Source organism: Vombatus ursinus, unplaced genomic scaffold, assembly GCF_900497805.2.
Source record: "Vombatus ursinus unplaced genomic scaffold, bare-nosed wombat genome assembly UNPS02014817.1, whole genome shotgun sequence".
NCBI classification, from domain to species: Eukaryota; Metazoa; Chordata; class Mammalia; order Diprotodontia; family Vombatidae; genus Vombatus; species Vombatus ursinus.
Window position 1 is genome coordinate 15350367 of NW_020954595.1, and position 18066 is coordinate 15368432.

The 18066-nt window shown below is 50.1% G+C and overlaps 1 protein-coding gene across 1 annotated transcript in view; it reads right to left on the reverse strand.

The window, feature by feature from the left end:
• Positions 1-18066, reverse strand: part of CALCR (calcitonin receptor) — a 147781-nt gene that overhangs the window by 76833 nt on the left and 52882 nt on the right. The window contains exon 2 of the mRNA XM_027835944.1: positions 5665-5838. The gene's annotated coding sequence lies outside the window, so the exon portion shown is untranslated. The remainder of the gene's footprint in view (positions 1-5664; positions 5839-18066) is intronic.

The window sequence follows — 18066 nt, forward strand, 5'->3', positions numbered from 1 at the left end:
CTCTTGATTAAAAAAGTGGTCTCCTCATTTACTGAGAGACAACAGACTGGGCAAGTTTCGTGGAAAGGACCGCCTCCTCCCAGTTTCCCAGGCTCCCGGGCTCTTCCCAGCCCCTCCCCCACCCCCACCCAGTTGGTGGCAGGGCAGGGTGGGGCAGGAGGAGCTGCAGTAGGAGCTGGAGCTTTTGCCCTGACATTTTCTCTCTCTGCGTGATCTGGGGCTAGTCACTCGACCCCCTCGGCCTCAGGTCTCTCATCTGTCATAATAACATCTTGCTCCCGGGTGGACTGTGAGGGTCAAATGGGATGGCCCATGGCAAAAGCTCTAGCTCTAGAATCTTTTTCTGCCTTGGAGGAATTTGGAAGGCTCTGTGGTGGAGTCCCTACTGAAGCACAAGGGAAATGCAAGATGGTGGCCTGGAGGTTTGATGCTGGTGGATTTCGGAGGAAAGGACCAGAGTGGACTCCAGTGGAGTTCCTGGGGATTCCCACCTTAGGAGGTCTCCAGTGGAGTGCCTGGGAGATACCACCTTGGTCCTGTGATCTCCAGCATCATTTATTTCAGCAATTCAGACCAAGGCACGATGGGTCTGAGGTCAGAGCCAGACTTTTCCCTCAGGGTTCTGCATCTTTCTGGGGTAGATTTGCTATTTAATTGTGCATTTCTCCCTTCCACTTAATAGTTTGATGCTCCCTGAGCACCTCCTTAGCCTCATGCCTTCACTGGACTTGGGGCTGGAAGGGACTTTTAGATTATCTGGTCTAAAATCCTCACTATGCAAAGAGGGAAACTGAGTCCCAGAGAGGGTAAGAGACATACCCAGGAAATAGAAAAGCAACATAGTCCCTGCTCTCAAGGAGCTCTCACTCTCTAATTGGGTGCAGCAATCTATAGAGGAGGCTTCTCAGCCCATTGCTTGAGAACTGAGCAACCGAGGGAGCTAGGGCAGGACACCAGCGTGTGTGTGTGTGTGTGTGTGGATCCACCGGGCCTGAAGCACAAGGGAATGGCATCCACCTGGGGCCACTTCTATCTCCCCAGATGTCACTTGCCAGTGAAATGAGGTGTCTGAGATAGCTTTGGGGGCCAGCTGCAAGGGAAACCACCATTAAGGGAGTCGGGTTAGCCACAGGGGAATGTAAGGGGAAAAGATAGAAATGACCAGAGATCTCAAGAGGGAAAAAACCTTGAATACCAGCAGACACACCAACAGAGAAGCTATTGGGGACAGAAGGGAAATGGCCTCCCAATCAATGGCACAGGCCTCAGGGGCCTCCTGACCTATCAAGGAGGAGGGGCAGCTGTGACATTACCCAACCCAGAGAAGAGGAGCCTGCAGGTGTATTACCCCTCGCCACAAAAGTGGAAACAGTTCTTCTTGCTGAAAGCTCCTGGTTTGGGGTGGTCAAGGTTTGTTCTTTCATCCTCTGGTGGACGGATGGTCGGAGGAGAGGGGGCAAACATTCCCCCCAAGAAGGCGAATGCTCCACAATTGTAGGAAATGCTAATGAATCACATCAAAGACGAGCGGCCCAGACAGGCTTCAGGGGAAGCTGACCTGCTGGGGCAACAAGACAGCGACCAGGAAAGAGGAAAAATAGGCTTTTCTCACCCCGGGAAAGGCAGGAGGGCCCCAAGACAAGGAACCTCCAAGGAGTAGCCTGCACGACCCAAGCGAGTGCCCTTTGACCAAGATCCCTCAGATAGGAACGGTCCCCAAGGAAGGACTCCACGCCTGCCCATGGAATGAGGACCAGGGGATGGTGAAGACTGGACCGTCCGAAATGAGGAATGTGAGGGGCCCCAGAAGAGTGAGGAGAGACCATTGGGAACCCGATGCGCACAGAGACCGAAGCAAGGTCAACGGAGAGACGCCCCAAGACCCTGGAGACTGATGCTGAGAGGCTGGAAGGGGAGGAGGGGGGCTGCAGGTGTGGAGCACCGTGTTCCCTCGGTGGGTTTTGTGGAAGTGGTCTCTTTTCTTAGCCTTTTTAGTAAGGACTGGCTCTCCGGGAGGGGCGGTGTCTGGGAGCGGGGTTCCCCAGGTTCCCAGCCCTGGTGTCATCTCCGGCCCTCGACCCAACCCTTCATTTGTGCCCTCAGTGCCACGTCTCAGACACGCCCCTTTCTCTCCTCTGACCCTGCCCCCACCCTCAGTACTGTGGCAATAGCAGCTCGGGGGGTGGGGTCTGCCTGCCTCTGGTCTCGCTCTCCAGTCCATGCTGCACTCAGCCACCAAGGTGATTTTCCTAAAGCACACGTCTGACCAGGTCTCTCTCTTCCTTAATCGCCAGTGGCCCGCTCCCTCCTCCAGGACACAGTACCAAACTCTCTCCTTGGTATTGCTTCAGAAGCTCTCCCTCACCCACACCTTGTCAGTCTTCTTACCCCTCCCTCCCCATCACACACTCCGCTCTCCAGGGTCCTGGCCTTGTGGCTATTGCACAAACAAGACCTTTAATCTCTGGGCTCAAGCTTTCTCTTCGGCCATCCCTCCGCCTCCTGGCTTCCTTTAGGTCCCAACTAAAATCCCACCTCCTACAGGAAGCCTTCCCCAGCTCCCTCCCCCTTCAGATTACCTCCATCTACTTTCTCTGCTTGTTTGTGTACAGTTATTTACATGTTTTCCCCTATTAGGCTATAAGCTCCTTGAAGGCAGGACCCCTGTTTTTGCCTTTCTTTGCATCCCCAGTACTTGGCACGGTGCCAGGGGTACCCTTAGCATGGGAGGCGGGGATGTGTATGTGTCTATATGTCCACCTTCCTCAGCCCCTTCCCCAGCTCTGTTCTATAGAGAGACACAAAATCACCCTGAGAGAAGCTCTGTGTGAGGGAGGGAGGGTGCCCCTCCCAGAAGGGGTGCCTGAGCTCACTCCTGTTCAGGGTCAGATTCAGAAGCAAAAGGAAAGAACGGGATCACGGCAGAAACTTTTAGTCACCGGAGAGAACTGGGCCAGCTTGGAGGAGACAGGGCTGGGCTGGAATCTCATGAAAGGAGGGGCATTGAATGAAAGTGGCTGACTGAATGAAGGAGCAGGTGAAAAGCCTGTCTCTCTCCAGGCCTTGGGGGCAGCCTGGGTCTCGGCTGCTGCCCCGAGCACCAACTTCACAGGGACGCTGGTAAGGTCACGTGACCTCAGTGATGGTCACCGCTCAACGTTCTCTAAAGCTGTGAAGTCAGAACATTCTCACCATTATGGGAGGGTGTTTGCATGTTTCTTGGGGTTGGTTTTCTCCTTCACAACAGCTTCGTGAAGAAAATTGGGGGTCTTAGAGGACAGCAAGCTTTGTCAAAGTCCCCAGTGTGATGTGGCCACCAAAGAAGGCTGTTATCTTGGGCTGCATCGGGGGCAGGGTGAGTTTCTAGGAAGGAGGCACTGGCTGGCCCCACTGGCCCCTGCCCTGCATCTGGCACCTTGTTCAGTTCTAGGGGTCACGTGTGGGAAGGATGGTGATAGGTGAGATGCTTGAGATCATGTGAGGCTCCATGTGGGGATGTTTGCCCTGAAGAAGACAAAGCTAGGGAGGGCCCTGGAGGGCTAGACACAAAGAAAAACATCGTAATGGTGACAGGTGTTCTGCAGGGAAGTGGGCTGCCTGCAGAGGTAGAGAAGTGCCCACAGCTGGAGATCTTCAGAGGTTATGTGGCCGCTTGTCAGAGATATTGTGGAGGGGCCAGATTCCACGGCTTCTGAGGTCCCCTCTGGCTGAGGGCAGAGCTGAGATTTGGCGAGCCTAGGATGTCCTCATAGGGCTCTAGACAGATGTAGGGTAGGGCTGGGGCAGAGACGACACTGAGATGAGACACGGTCTCTGTCCTTATGTGGCTTGCAGGCCTGGGGCGGAGGAAAGGTGGCAGATAGCTCCTCTTGCTCCATCCCCCTGACACCCCACCAAACCAGAAGAGGGCTGGGAGGGTCCCTGAACGGAGCAGGGATGCTTCTGTGGGTGGAAGCGCTTCCCCATGAAGAATGTTCCCTGGGGTGGGGGCCTAGAGTCCAGAGGTCCCAACCACCTCCAAGGGACTCTAATTCCAAGGCATGCTTTAGGGACACAAGCCCTCCTGTTTGAGGTTTCTGTAAGCGGTTCCCCTTTCCTCCCAGAGCCCCTGACCATTCACTCTTTCCTCCCAGTCCTAGAGTCAAAAATAGATGCAAATGTTCTGTCTCCAAGGTTCAGGGTCCAGGGGAAAAGGGAAGTGAGTGAATGTGGTTCCCCACACCACGGGAGCAGGGTGGAGGAGGAAGGCACGAGGCACAAGGAGGAGGGAGACGGCCAGAGTCCCTGCAGGAATGGCGAGGAGCTACCGTCCTCCCTGATGTCCTGGTCTTGAAGCGGGCCTCCTGAAGGAGCTGGGAGTCCCAGGGGATGGGGCCAAGGAAGGATAGAAGGGCCCTGGGATGCCCTGGGGATCAGAGCCTGGAGAGCAGCCCAGGACTCCCCGAGGTTGGAGGGTCAGGGGTGGGGTGATTTCTAGAGCCCGGCTTTCCTGGTATTCACAACAAGGAAAAGGGAAAATCCGCGTTGGCTGGTACAGCACCAACCCCAGCAGCTGGAAATACTTGTTTTCCCCCTAGTTAAGAAGAGAAAGTCCTAGGAGAATGGGTGTCCCTACCACCTCTTTCTCTACCAGCCACACCCCTATTGGTCAGCATCCCCCAGAGGAGCTGCCTCCCTGACTCTTGAGAATGCAAGTCAAAGCTGCAGACACCCTGTCCCCCTCCATGAACCACCAGCATTTGGCCAGACAGGACTGGGTGGAAGACCCCTTCCCTGTTTGTGGCCTGGCTTAAGGCCCTTCCTATGGAAGAGAGGGGAGAAGGGAGACCTATGGGGGAGGGTGAAAAGAGGAGACCTATGGGGGGGGGGGGGGGGGGAGATTTATGGGGGAGGGGGGAGGGAAGAGAGGGAGGGAGGTCCTGAAGGGAGGGTGCAACTGGCAATTCAGCTTAGCTGAAATCTGGTATGTAAGGGGGAGTCAGACGTAATAAGACAAGAAAGGTAGGCCAGGCTCAGATCTAGGAGGACCTTGAAGGCCTGGCTGAGGACTGGGTGAGGATAAAGTTTCGATTCCTCAGTCTGGCATTCAAGGCCTGTCTGCTCCATCTGGCCCTTTTGGGGTTTTGTCTCCTCCCCTCCCCTTCGTGCATCCTCCTCTGTTCCCCTCCCGTGATTGTTCATCTCCTGCCTCCACACCTTTGTCCAGGTTATTTATTCCCCAAGCCTGGAACGTGTCCTTCTCTTGCTTCCATGTCACAGAATGTGGGCTTTCTCCAAAGCCAGCTCCAGTACCCCCTCCTGCAGGAAGCCCTCCCTGATACCCCTGTTGTTAGAGCTCACTACATCTTCAAAGGACCTGTTATAGACTTGGCATTTCCTTTTCCATGGTGGGGCCATGGAAACTTGGTTGAGGTGGTCCATGTCCTTCTGTGGGAACCTGCTGCCTGGGCTCTCTGACCACAGTCACCCCATTAACCAGAGAGCCAGCAATGCCACCTGGGCATCCCTCGGGGAGAGGAAGGCCTGCCACGTGGTTGCTGGGCAAGGTGATAGGAGAAAGAGCCTCTCAACAGCTGAAGCAAAGAATTAATTCCAGCTCTCTTTGAACATTAGAGATCTCAGGGCACATGGAAGCCTAGGAGAAGCTGAGAGTTTCGTACTCACCCCAGGCAGAGGAAGTGAGCTCCCCGTCAATGGAGGGCTCTCCACAGAGGCTGCATCACTGTGTGTAGGAGACGTCAGAGTGGGGACGCTGAGGCAGAGGCGGGTCAGCCTTGGCACCTCGGAGGCTGCCCCCCAACACCAGATCTGTGGGTGGAGCGGAGCCAGCTTCAGCACCTGTTAACAACAGAGACTAGTCAAGTCTTCGTCAAGCAGCCCTGGGGCAGAGTCTCAGTCACAGATGCTTTAGAATCCGGGGGAGCGGCTGGAAGCTGGGCAGGATTCTCACTGGGTGCCCCGTCCTCTGAGCCATCTGGACAGGGAGGCTCTGCTGCCTAGCAGGATCTTAGATCCAGACGCCATGAGATGTAGAGGAGCTTTCACAGTGGCTTGTGAGGTCCCCCTCCACCCCATCCTCTCTGCCAGCCAGGGTGGGGGGCACTGAGAGTCAAGTCAGTGAGTCAGTGCGAATTCCGAAGCACCTACTGTGTGCCAGGCATTGTGTGGAGCGCTAGGGATACGACAGCAGGGCATAAAACCAGTCCCTGCCCTTTAGGAGGAAGCGCACAGACTCTTGGGGAGACAACCCTCACACAACCACATGCGTACAAGAGACAGGATACACCGGAAGTCATCTGAGAGGCGAGGCCCTGCCATGGAGGGGATGGGGAGGTCATTTAGTCAGTCAAAGGGGCCAGCCTCCCAAGAGCGCACCAAGAGCCGGGGGTGGGGGAGGGGAGGAGGGGATTTCTCCCCCACTCCTCCATTGGCGCTGATGTGCTGCAGCCACAGCAGAGAGCTGAGCCGGGGTCCCTTGGGCAACCCTGCAGTTGTTCATTCTTCTTTCGAGGGGACCAAAGCGACATCACTATGTTGTGTCCATAAAAACTATATTGGGCAGGAAAATGGTAAATGTTGGAGATGTGGGAAAATTGGAACACTAATGCATTGCTGGTGGAGTTGTGAACTGATCCAACCATTTTGTACACACTTTTTTTTTTTTTTTTTTTGGTGAGGCAATTGGGGTTAAGTGACTTGCCCAGGGTCTCCTGGCTAGTGAGTATCATGTGTCTGAGGCCTGATTTGAACTCAGGTCCTCCTAACTCCAGGGCCAATGCTGTATCCACTGCACCATCTAGCTACCCCCTGATCCAACCATTTTGGAGAGCAATTTGGAACTATGCCCAAAGGGCTATAAAAACATGCATACCCTTTGACCCAGCAATAACACTTCTAGGGCTGTATCCAAAAGATATCATAAAAACGGGAAAAGGACCCACATGTACAAAAATATTTATAGCAGCTCTTTTTGTGGTGGCAAAGGATTGGAAATTGAGAGGATGCCCATCAGCTGGGGAATGGCTGAACAAGTCGTGGCATACAAATGTGATGGAATACTGTTGTGCTATAAGAAATGATGAGCAGGTGGACTTCAGAAAAACCTGGAAAGACTTGTATGGACTGATGCTGAGTGAAGGGAGGAGAACCAGGAGAATGTTGTCCACAGTACCAGCCACATTGTGTGATGACTAATATTGATAGACTTGGCCCTTTTAGGATCTAAGACATCTCCAACGGCCTTGTGATGGAAAATGCTATCCACATCCAGAGAAAGAACTCTGGAGTTTGAATGCAGATTGAAGCAGACGATTTGCTATTTTTTTTCTTCTGTTGAGTTTTGTTTCCTCTTTCTGGCGGTTCCTCCCATTGGTTCTGTCTCTTACTTGCAACGTGACTAATGTGAAGATATGTTTAATCGGAATGTAGATGTGAAGCCTCTATCAGATTGTCTTGGGGAGGGGGGGAGGGGGGGAAGAAAAATTAAAAACTTAGAAGCTTATGGAAGTGATTGTTGAAAACTAAAAATAAGTTAACCAAAAAAACTCTGTCGGGGTCAAGGTCCAGCGCATCGACCGTGTCTGATCAGACCAGTAGGAGCTCAGAAGGCTCTATGACAGGCCGGGCACAAGCGGTCCACGTGAACATTTGGGGAGGAGAAGGCTCTGCATTTGCGCATCTCACCGTTTCTTTGAAGCGGCTGCAATTCTGCTTTGCTCTTAGGGTGCAGGGCCTTCATGGCCATGGTGGGCAGTCCCTTGCCAGTGTCTCCCTCATCTCACAACCAATTCCAAACTTCTTCAGAGAGACCTTGAGAGTGTCCTTGTATCACTTCTTCTGACTTCCATACGAGCACCTGCCTGGTGTGAGTTCTTTAAAAGATAGTCTTTTAGGCAAACATACATTCGGCTTTTGAACAGCCTGGCCAGCCCATTGGAGTTGTGCTCTCTGCAGTAGAGTTTGAATGCCTGGCAGTTCAGCTAGAGAAAGGACCTCAATATCTGGTACTTTATTTTTCCAGGTGATGTTCAGAATCTTTCTAAGACAATTCAAATGTAATCAGTTCTGTTTCCTGGCATGGTGCTGGTAGACTGTCCAGCTTTCACAGGCATGCAACAATGAGGTCAGCACAACAGACCTTCAGTTGGGTAGGCAGTCTATTACCTCTTCTTTCTCACACTTTCCTTCAGAACCTCTCAAACACCGAGCTAGTTCTGGCAATGCATGTGGTAACCTCATCATCTATGCGGACATCCCTGGAAAGTGTACTACCAAAGTAAGTGCACTTATCCACAGCATTCAGAACTTCTCCATTTGCTGTAACTGATGGTTCCATGTAGGGATGGTGTGGTGCTGGTTGGTGGAGCACCTGTGTTTTCTTGGTGTTAATTGTCAGGACAAAATTAGCACAAGCTGCAGAAAATCGATCCATACTTTGTTGCATCTCAGCTTCAAAGGCTGCATTGATTGCCCTGTTATCTGGGACCAAAAGTCATGCACCAACTCTCCCACCACTTTAGTCTTGGCTTGTAGCTTTTGCAAGTTGAAGAATTTATCATCAGCTCGGCTGACGTTCATATGTTTTTATCCTCATTGAGGGGTTCTTTCTGACAATGTTGTTGAAAACATCATTCTAAAAAGTGTTAAGAACTGCTAAGTGGTCCCCTGAACTTTTCTTTTTGAGTTGCCATATTTCACGGATATACTGGACCCAGGACATGCAGGAGGTCCCCCCTGAGCTGACATAATGTGTTGTTTGCACCCCACGCTGTGTGTCCTTGGGAGGTAGGACAGGCGCCAGCCAGTCTGTGCTGTGCTGTGCTGTGCTGGGATGTTTGTGTAGCTCGGACCCTGCAGATAAGCAGACCCTCCTATCTGTATAGTTCAGTAGTTTCTCCTCCCCTTCTGGAAGCATCTTGTCTTTGCCCCACTTTCACTGCCCTTCTCTCTGCCCATGTCACGCGCCTCCCTGGCATCTCCTTCTTCCTCTGACCTGCTGTTGTGAAAAAGCAAACGTCTGAGTGGATTGCGAGCCCTTTGGTCATTTCTCTTGTAATAAACCTAGTTTTCATTTAAGTTTTGTGAGGTTGTGACAAAATCATGGGAGCAAGTAAACAGCCCTGCTTCACTCCATTGGTGATTGGGAAAGCGCCAGAGCATGGTTCCTTGTCCAGAACCTGGGCAAGCATGCTGTCATGGAACTGGACCAGCTGTTTGCCCTTTGCTTTTGAAGAGGGCCAGCGAGTCTCTGGGGCAATGTCTGGACTTGTGGTGAATCGGATCTGAGTGTGACTGAGCCGCACAAAGCGTTTTGGATTGTTACCATCATGCCAAACGGAGTTTCCTCTGCCTTCTCACTGAGCCAAGACTCCTGCATCTCTCTGGACTTCATGGAGCTAATTAGATGCTGCCTTCCTGCAGAAGGACAAACTGTCCTGCTGGCAAACCCCACGGAGTTCTCGTTTCTCATTGAGCAGCTTCTGAATGTCCCCACCATCTTTGTCAAACCGGTCTTGATGCTCATGGCGGTCTTGCTGCGGTATCACGGATTGTCTGATGGACCCGTCTCCCAGAGCAGGCTGCAGGGTGAACGTCTCTAATTTACATTACGAGGCAGGACAAACGAGGGCGCTGCGGCCCCCTCCCCTTCCAGTTCCTGTCCATCATTCAGTAATCTTGGCAACCCCCCCAAGCAGCCCCAAACAGTAGCACATCCTTAGCTAAAGCAGGCCCTGAGGAAGCACAGCAGAGTGTGGGACTTGGAGACAGGAAGGCCTGAGTTTGAATCCTCCCTCAGACACTTACTAGCTGTGAGAACCTGGTTAAGTCACTTAGGGACCTGTTGGACACTGTGCTAAGCACTGGAAATTCACATACAAGAAGAAAGAAAGGCGAGGAGCTTAGATTCTAATGGAGAAGATAATATAGAAAAGGGGGCTGAAGAGGGGAGTAGGAAAAGCCGTCTGCAGCCAGGGAGGCATTGGTGGAGAAAGCCCTATCGGGGTGAGTCAGGAATGCAGGCTGGAAAGGAATGGAGACGGGCTTTGGGCCTCTTCCTTCCATGGAGGCTGTAGGAGAGAGCAGCCCCAGAGAGGGAAGTACACGGAGGCGGGGGGCACTTCTAATAAAGCTGCCGTCTTCTCATCTATAAAATGAGGTTCAGTCATCTGTCATTCGTGTCTGACTCTTTGTGACCCCATGTGGGGTTTTCTCAGCAGAGATACTGGAGGGGTTTGCCATTTCATTCTCCAGCTCCAGCTTTACAGATGAGGAAATGGAGGCAAATGGTTTAGTGACTTGTCCAGGTTAGCACAGCTAGTAAGTGTCTGAATTCAGATTTGAACTCAGGTCTTCTGACTCTAGGCCTGATACTAAGTGCACTCTGGTGCCACCTAGCTGAGGAGGTCAGACTAAATGGTCTCTCCAAGATGTTTTCTGGTACTAAATCTATGATATTTTACCAAAATCCAATTATAGGCCAGTTATGAATTTATGTATGTCATATATAGCATTCCCTGCTTGTATTATTAAAAATAACCCATGAACATTTGTAAAAAACAGTGTAGCGGCTGAGGATAAGTGCGCTGACCTGTCACCCGGGTGGGAGCGGCATTATCAGTGAGGTCACAAGGGGGTAAGCTGCCCCAACAGGCTGAGACCTTTCTCCTGCCTTTGGCCACAGGGATCTTTGCCTTAGCTAGCCCCACACTCATCTGCCTTCTTCACATTTTGCAAATGTGTAGTTGTATAAAACAGAGCCAAGTCCGGTGAGAATGCTGTAAGTATGCGATCTCCCCAGGGAAATGTGTGCTACCCACACAGATGTCAGGAACAATTGGCAGAAAATGTTGCCTTTTCCAGGGAGACAGCTGAAGCCCTTTATGGTTCTGCCTAGCCTGAAATCCATCACCACAGAGGTGGCGGGGTGATATAACAATGAGAGAGTCAGGAAGCCCTGAGTTCAAATCCTGCCTCAAATCCCACCTGGCTGTGTGACCTTGTATGAGTCACAGCTTCAGCCTCAGTTTCCTCACCTATAAAATGAGGATAAGAATAATGCCTTCCTCCTAGTGGTGTTGTGAAGACCAAGTGAGGTATTATTTGTGAAGCACTTTGTAAGCCTCCAAGCACTAGATAAACGTTAGCTATTATTATTATAAATACTATCTTTATTGATCCATACAATCAGAGTCCAAATCCCTTTTCTGACCTATGAGGAAAGTGCCTCTTGATAAGAAAGGGACTGGCCGGTCCAACCAGGCCCATGTGCTAGGCCCCCCATGCCAGGCACTATGCTCGGGGCTGGGGACTGACAAAAAGACAGTCCTTGTTCTGGGGGGGGGGGGGGGGGAACGGGACGACGACTTGTGTTCTACTGGGAAATGCAGCCAGATGTCCAAGATCTTCCAGCTTGGCCTGGGTTCATGTTCCCAGACCCCCAGGATGTGGCTTCCTCTGGGATGATGCTGTCCGGCCATGCAGGATTTCTGTTCCTTCTGTTGGAGAGCGGCAGGCTAACTCGACCCTCCCATCATGCCGGAGAATAAGGCTTGTCTCTGCTACAGGTGACAGATTCTTTGGCCTCCACCAAGGAGAAGGCCAACTTCTCCCTTCCCCCATTCCCTTGGAAGCGGTGCCCAAGGCCTGGCCTCAGAACCGAGCTCCTCGGCCCCATGCCCAGCTCTCCCCCGGAGGCCATTGGCTGGGCACGCCAGCACAGGGATGGAGCACTCTGCCGCCATTAATCGAGAGCTGTTGTTTTCTTCCCGTCGGTGTCTGCCAGGCCCTGCCACAGAGACTTCCCTGGCTTCAGAATCTATTCTGACATGATGTTTGAAGGGACTTACTGGAGCAGGAGACTTCAAAGCCCCTTCTGCTGAGTGTAGACTGTCTCTGATCCTGTGACTCCCTTAGTGAAAAGGCTCCTCAGGCCCCTTGGGAGCACAGCCTGGCCGCAGAAGAAGGAGACCTCTGGGGACCCAGGATCCTCTTCCAGCAAAACCGTGCAGGGTTAGAGATCTTCATTAGGATGAGGAAACCAAGCCTGGGTGGGGGGTTGGGGGAGTGTAGTTCTCCCGGCAGCAAGGGCACCTTTGTGATGAGCCAGGGTTTGAATCATGAACCATGGGTCACTGGCTCTGAGGTCCACACCCACCATCTTCCCTCCAGGTCATTTTGTTCCCAAGGCATCCAGAAGATGAAGCCAGAAGCCTCAGAGGTGGCTCTTGTCAGTTCTGGAGGGAAGCATAAGGAGGGGCAGAGGGGAGGGCAGGCAGTGCAGCCCCCTCTGATGCGATTGGTTCAAACAGCGGTGAGGGAAGCAAAATAAAGTAACTGAAGCTGACTCCTCCCATCTCAGCGCTTAGCACAGTGCCTGGCACATAGTAGGTGCTTCACAAATGTCGATGGGTTGATCTGGGATCCAGGACAGAAATGTCTCCACTTCCCAAGAAGAAAGTTCATCCTGTGGTGTGTGGCCACATAGGCCCAATGGCTATGCAAACCACAAAGGCCAGCTTTCCCCATCCCTAATAGCAGGCTGTGCCCAGCAGCACCACAACATGGGCTCCCATGGTGGCTGGGTCAACAGTCCTGGCCATGGGCACCCACTGCCTGAAGGTGAGGAGTGACAGCACCAGGAAATGGGCGCCTTTCTGAGCATTTCCTGATGTGTGCAGCAAGTCTGTTGGCCAGGACGTGGACGAGACAGCCTGACTTTCCCAGGAAGCTCCGGCTAGGCTCAGAGGGGCAGGAAACACTTACCAGGCCTCCTGGGAATGTTTTTTCTTGTGTCATTTGTACAGAGCCGAGCAGATTTTCAAAGTCTCCTGAGCCACTGACAATGCCCGTCCAGCCCTGACCCCCTGGTTCCCAGAGCTCCTGCCAATGACCTTCTGGACATCAGGCATTTCCAGGCTCCCTGTATTTACATACATGAACAATTTCCCCCTCATTATTCAAAATTAGCACAAAGTCAGACATTCCCAGACCCCAGTACCTTCTCTGCCAGATGTCCTCAACTGCTCCCCAGTTCTTTTTTCTAAGAAGAACTGGTTAGAAGCAAATCCTGCCTTTCTCTGAATATGCAGCAAGATATGGCAATTACTCTTCTGGAGATGGGAAGACTGGGGCCCCGCACGGGTGATGGGGTATTTGAATGGACTCCCTTTCCATCACTTCCTTGGTGGTGGGCATCAGGAAGGCCCTGTGGTGTGGGGGAGGGGAGGGCGGCTCACAGTCATGGAGGGCAACCAAGAGAGAAGGCTGGGAGGTATCTAAGACAAACTGGCCGTGGAGTCAGTCAACTGGACAGAGCTGCCATGATGGCCTCGGGGGAGACCTCAGAGGATCTAGGCCCCCATGACTTTGTCCAGGATTCTCTTCTTTTTTCTTCTCTCTCTGCACTCTCCCCCCCGGCACCCTCATCAGCTCCCACTGGTTTAACTATCAGCTCTGTGCCAATGACCTCTCCATCTCAATGCCCAGCTGCAGACCTTAGCCTGAGCTTCCCGCCCCATCACCATTTGCCTGCTGCCCACTTCTAAGGGGATGTCCCTCAGGCATCTCACACTCTGCTTGTTTGTCCCACACCTGCCCTTCTTCCAAACTGTCCTGTTCCTACAAAAGGGGACATAGTCCTACCTGTCGCCCAAGTGCCTAACTCTCTGACTCAGACTTGCCTCTTTCCCCTGCCCCTCAGCCACGTTCCCCATCCTATTGATGTCCTTGCAATCTGGCTCCTGCCTTCCCTCCCGCCTGGACAAATGTTTCTTCCCTTCATGGCTGCCCTGTGGCAACCCCCAGGCACCAAGAGACTGAAGCGACAGGTCACTCAGAGGGCAGTAGGGTGACCCAGGAGAGCCAGCACCAGCAGCCACGAATCACACGACAGAAGAAAAGCACAGACCCAAGAAGGTGAGCCAAGAGGGAGGAGTGGGGATGGTCTCCCCGACTGGTGTCCCCACAGTATAAGTGAACCCGATAAAGGCACCCAAGAGTCAGTGAGGGCAGACAGGCATACGGAGAAAGAAGTCTTCACTGCTAGGAGAGGTCTCCACCTCAATAAGATCAGAAATCCAAAAAAACGTTTATAATCACTTTTAGACCTTAACATGTGTACAATTCTTCATTTATTTCTTTAAAATATTTTTATTGATACCTTTTAATTTTGATTACATTTATTCATTCCATTGAGCCATCCCTTATAATGAAAATTAAATAAAAATGGGGGGAAAGCAGTTCAGTAAAACTAACCCAACATCCCATCCATCTTATATGATTACATATGCTATGTTCCTCTCCCATAGTCCCATAGAAGGCAGGCAAAGGCGAGAAAATCCGATGACCATGGAGAGTTATCCCAAAGTGGAAGTGGACTTTGTGGACAAAACTGTAACATGGAATCACTTTGAAAGATGTTACTCCAACCCTACTCTATCATCAACATGAGTGAGCTGGGGCCAGTCAGGAGGCCAATGACATATTCTGTTTCCTTTTTTTTTTTTTCAGGTGACTTATTTGATAATTGGTCGATAATCTAATAAGGAACAGGTTGCAAAGCAACAGGGAATGGGGCAACCAAGTTCCCAGAGGGCCGCAAGGAAAAGGCTGAACAATTCCTAGGCTACAAAAACAAGCATCCCGGGCAGCAGCCAGTGGGTAGTCCAAAGGTGGGATGAGAAGGCGCAGTGGGCAGAGACGGTGAGGCTTTTTTCAGGGTGGCAGTGAAGCCTAGTTTTCTTTTATTAATATTCCTGACTTGGGATGATGTTTTCCATGTTACGTAACTATCATAAATCGTAGCCTAATTCCATTTGAAATAATTTGCTTAAATGAGATGTTGACTTCGTAAAAAGAATTATTGGATTTGTTTTGAGTGTGTGTGTGTGTGTGTGTGTGTGTGTGTGTGTGTGTGTGTGATTCAGGTGAAGAGTGAATAACAAACACATCTATTTAAGGCACTATTGATCTTTTAATGTTATTGTATAGTAGCTAAATGCTCCATCTTGAATTCTTATCTTCTGTGTCTTAATAGGATTCTACTTCAGACCGCATCAATGTTCCTGAACAAGGGAAGAGTAAAGACTTGCAGTCTTGTTTGGTTGTTTCTTTCCTTTTGAAATTTTTTAAAATTTATTTTATTAAATATTCCTAATTACATGTAAATTTTTTTAAACAATCATCTTTTAAAATTTTGAGTTCTAAATTCTTTCCCTCCCTCCCATCCTTCCCCCCTCCTTGAGAAGGCAAGTAATTTGACTTTGACTTTACTTGTGAGGTTATGCCAAACATATTTCCATATTAGCTATGTTGCAAAAGAAAACACTAACAAAATAAAACAAAAATAAAAAACTCTGCTTCAATCTGCTTTCAGAGTTCATCAGTTCTCTCTCTGGAAGTCTACAGCATTTTTCATCGTGGGTCCTGTGGAATTGTCTTGGATCATTGTCTCAGTCAGAGTATGTATGTGCTCTGTTTTCTAACCTTAATATTCCAAAGTTTAAAAAGCCATTGTGAACTTAAAGATTTGGTCAGCTCTGGACCCATCAAAAGCTTTGATGGATGACAGATGGCAAAGTGAAAGTGTGGAGCTGGGGTGGTGGCGATGGTCTGAGGAATCACATGACTGCCTCCAGAGGGGCTGCTCCAGTGAACCCCTCATCTTCACCCTGTTGTTCCCAGTGGCTCCCAGAGTCAGAACGACAGAGGCTAAGTCGATGATATAGTGAGTCTCCTGACACAGATGAGGAATCCCAGGTGGCTAAGTAAGGACATCAGGCTCCTCCCTTGTCTATAATGGATTGAGCCTGGCTCCTGGAAAGGTGCTCCATGCGATGAGGTCTGGAGCCCCAACACATAGGATGGGGACCCACATGACCCTTTAAAAGCACTGGGGAGATAGCCATGGCTGAGGTGGCAGGAAGCAGAATTCTATGGCTCCCTGACCTGAGAGGAGGAGGGAATCACTGGGCATTTCCCATAGCCTCTCCATGGAAAGCCTCAAGATCTGGGACCTTCCAATTTTCAGTGATGTCTTCTATGTTCAGAACCCTTCCAGCTGATTTTTCCTAACTCTGGGGCTACTGGCTCTGGAAATGGAATTATCTGCAACTCTACCCCAAATAACTCCCCAGAGAAGGAACCTCTTGAATCCTCCAAGACATGCTGGGCTGTGGTTCTTTGTTGCAAAAAATGATGGTTAATTTTTTGACTTGTGATATTAGTTGATCCAAAGCAAATAGAAAAGCAGCCTCCAAAGGTCATTTCTAAAAATGTGTCACATGCTATCCCAGTCAGAATCACCCTCACCCAGATTCCAACTCTGACACCATTACTTTCCCTCTTATCCTTCGTGAGGTCTCTGTTGGTTTCAACCTTGCAGACCTCCCCTCTGGTTTCTCATGCCCTGATGACAGCAGGAGCAGGACCATGATTACTTAGCCATGCCAGGTACGGTCATGTTTCTGGGTGGTTTGAGTGAGTTCACAGAATCACAGAGTGTCAGCACTGGAAGGACTCCAGTCATCTCTTATCTGACTCACACGTAAAAGATGCCCGCTGTAACGATGAGCCAGACAGTGGCCATTCAGTCTCAGCCTGATGACCCCCAAGGAAGGGAGACGACTGACTCTCAGGGCAGATATTCCACTCTGAAACAGCTGGAATTGTGCTGATGTTGAGTCCACACTTCCTCTCTGCAGCCCCCTTTACACTTAAGTGCCCCTGGTTGTGCTCTCTGGGGCCAAACAAGATGAGCCCAGTCCTTCCTCCATATGACATTTCCTTAAATTTAAGAAGAGAGGTATCAGGTGCTCCCTGAGCCTTCCATTCTCCAGGCTAAACATTTCCATTTCCTTCAGGTGATCTTCCTATGACATGGACTCATGGCTGCCCCCTCTCCTTGCCCTTAGCATACTCTCTAGTATCCAGTAAACATTTATTAAGCTCCCACGATGTGTCAGGCATGATGCTAAGTGCTAGGGATACAATTAATGAAAGTAGTCTCCTTCCTCAAGGGGCTTGCAATCCAAAGGGGAAGATAACATGCAAAAGGAGGTAGACAATCATTAATCGTTGCTGAAGCCTTTGACCACACATGTCAGGTTGAAGTTAACCTCTCTCTCACCAAGGATGCTTAATTTTGCCATTGTTATTTTGTGTGGTTCTAGAAATGCTAGCAATAGTAATAACACAAGGGAAAGAAATTAGAAGTATAAAGATAGGTAAAGAGGACATAAAACTATTTCTATTTGCTACCAATATGATGGTTTACTTAGAAAATCCTAAGGAATTAGCAAAGATACTGAGACAATGTTGTTGTATCATTTCAGTTGTGTCTGACTCTTCATGACCCCATTTGAAGTTTTCTTGGCAAGGATACTGGAGTGGTTTGCCATTTTCTTCTCCAGCTCTTTTTTTAATTTTAATTTTTTTTAACGTGTGTTTTTAAAATTTTGGGTTCCAAATTTTCTCCCTTCCTCCCTTCCCACCCACCCTCATCGAAAAGGCAAGTAACTCAATATAGGTTATAGATGTGTAGTCATGCAAAACACTTCCATAGTAGTCATGTTGTGAAAAACTAAGTATATTTCTGTTAATCTCATCCTACCTCCCATTTATTCTATTCTCTCTTTTGACCCTGTCCCTCCTCAGAAATGTTTGCTTCTGATTATCCCCTCCCCCAATCTGCCCTCCCCTCTATCATCCCCCTGCTCTCTTGTCCCCTTCCTCTCTTATTTTCCTGTAGGGTAAGATAGATTTCCATACCCAATTGTGTATGTTTTTCCCTCCTTAAGCCAAATCCTATGAGAATAAGATTCACTCATTTCCTCTCACCTTCCCCCATTTCACCTCCACTGTAAAAGCCTTTTCTTATATGTTTCATGTGAGATAATTTACCCCATTCTACCTCTCCCTTTATCCTTCTCCCGGTATAATCCTCTCTCACCCCTTAATTTTATTTTCTAAATATCACTCCTTCATCTTCAACTCACCCTGGACCCTCTGTCTATCTATCTACCTATCTATCTATCTATCTATCTATCTATCTATCTATCTATCTATCTA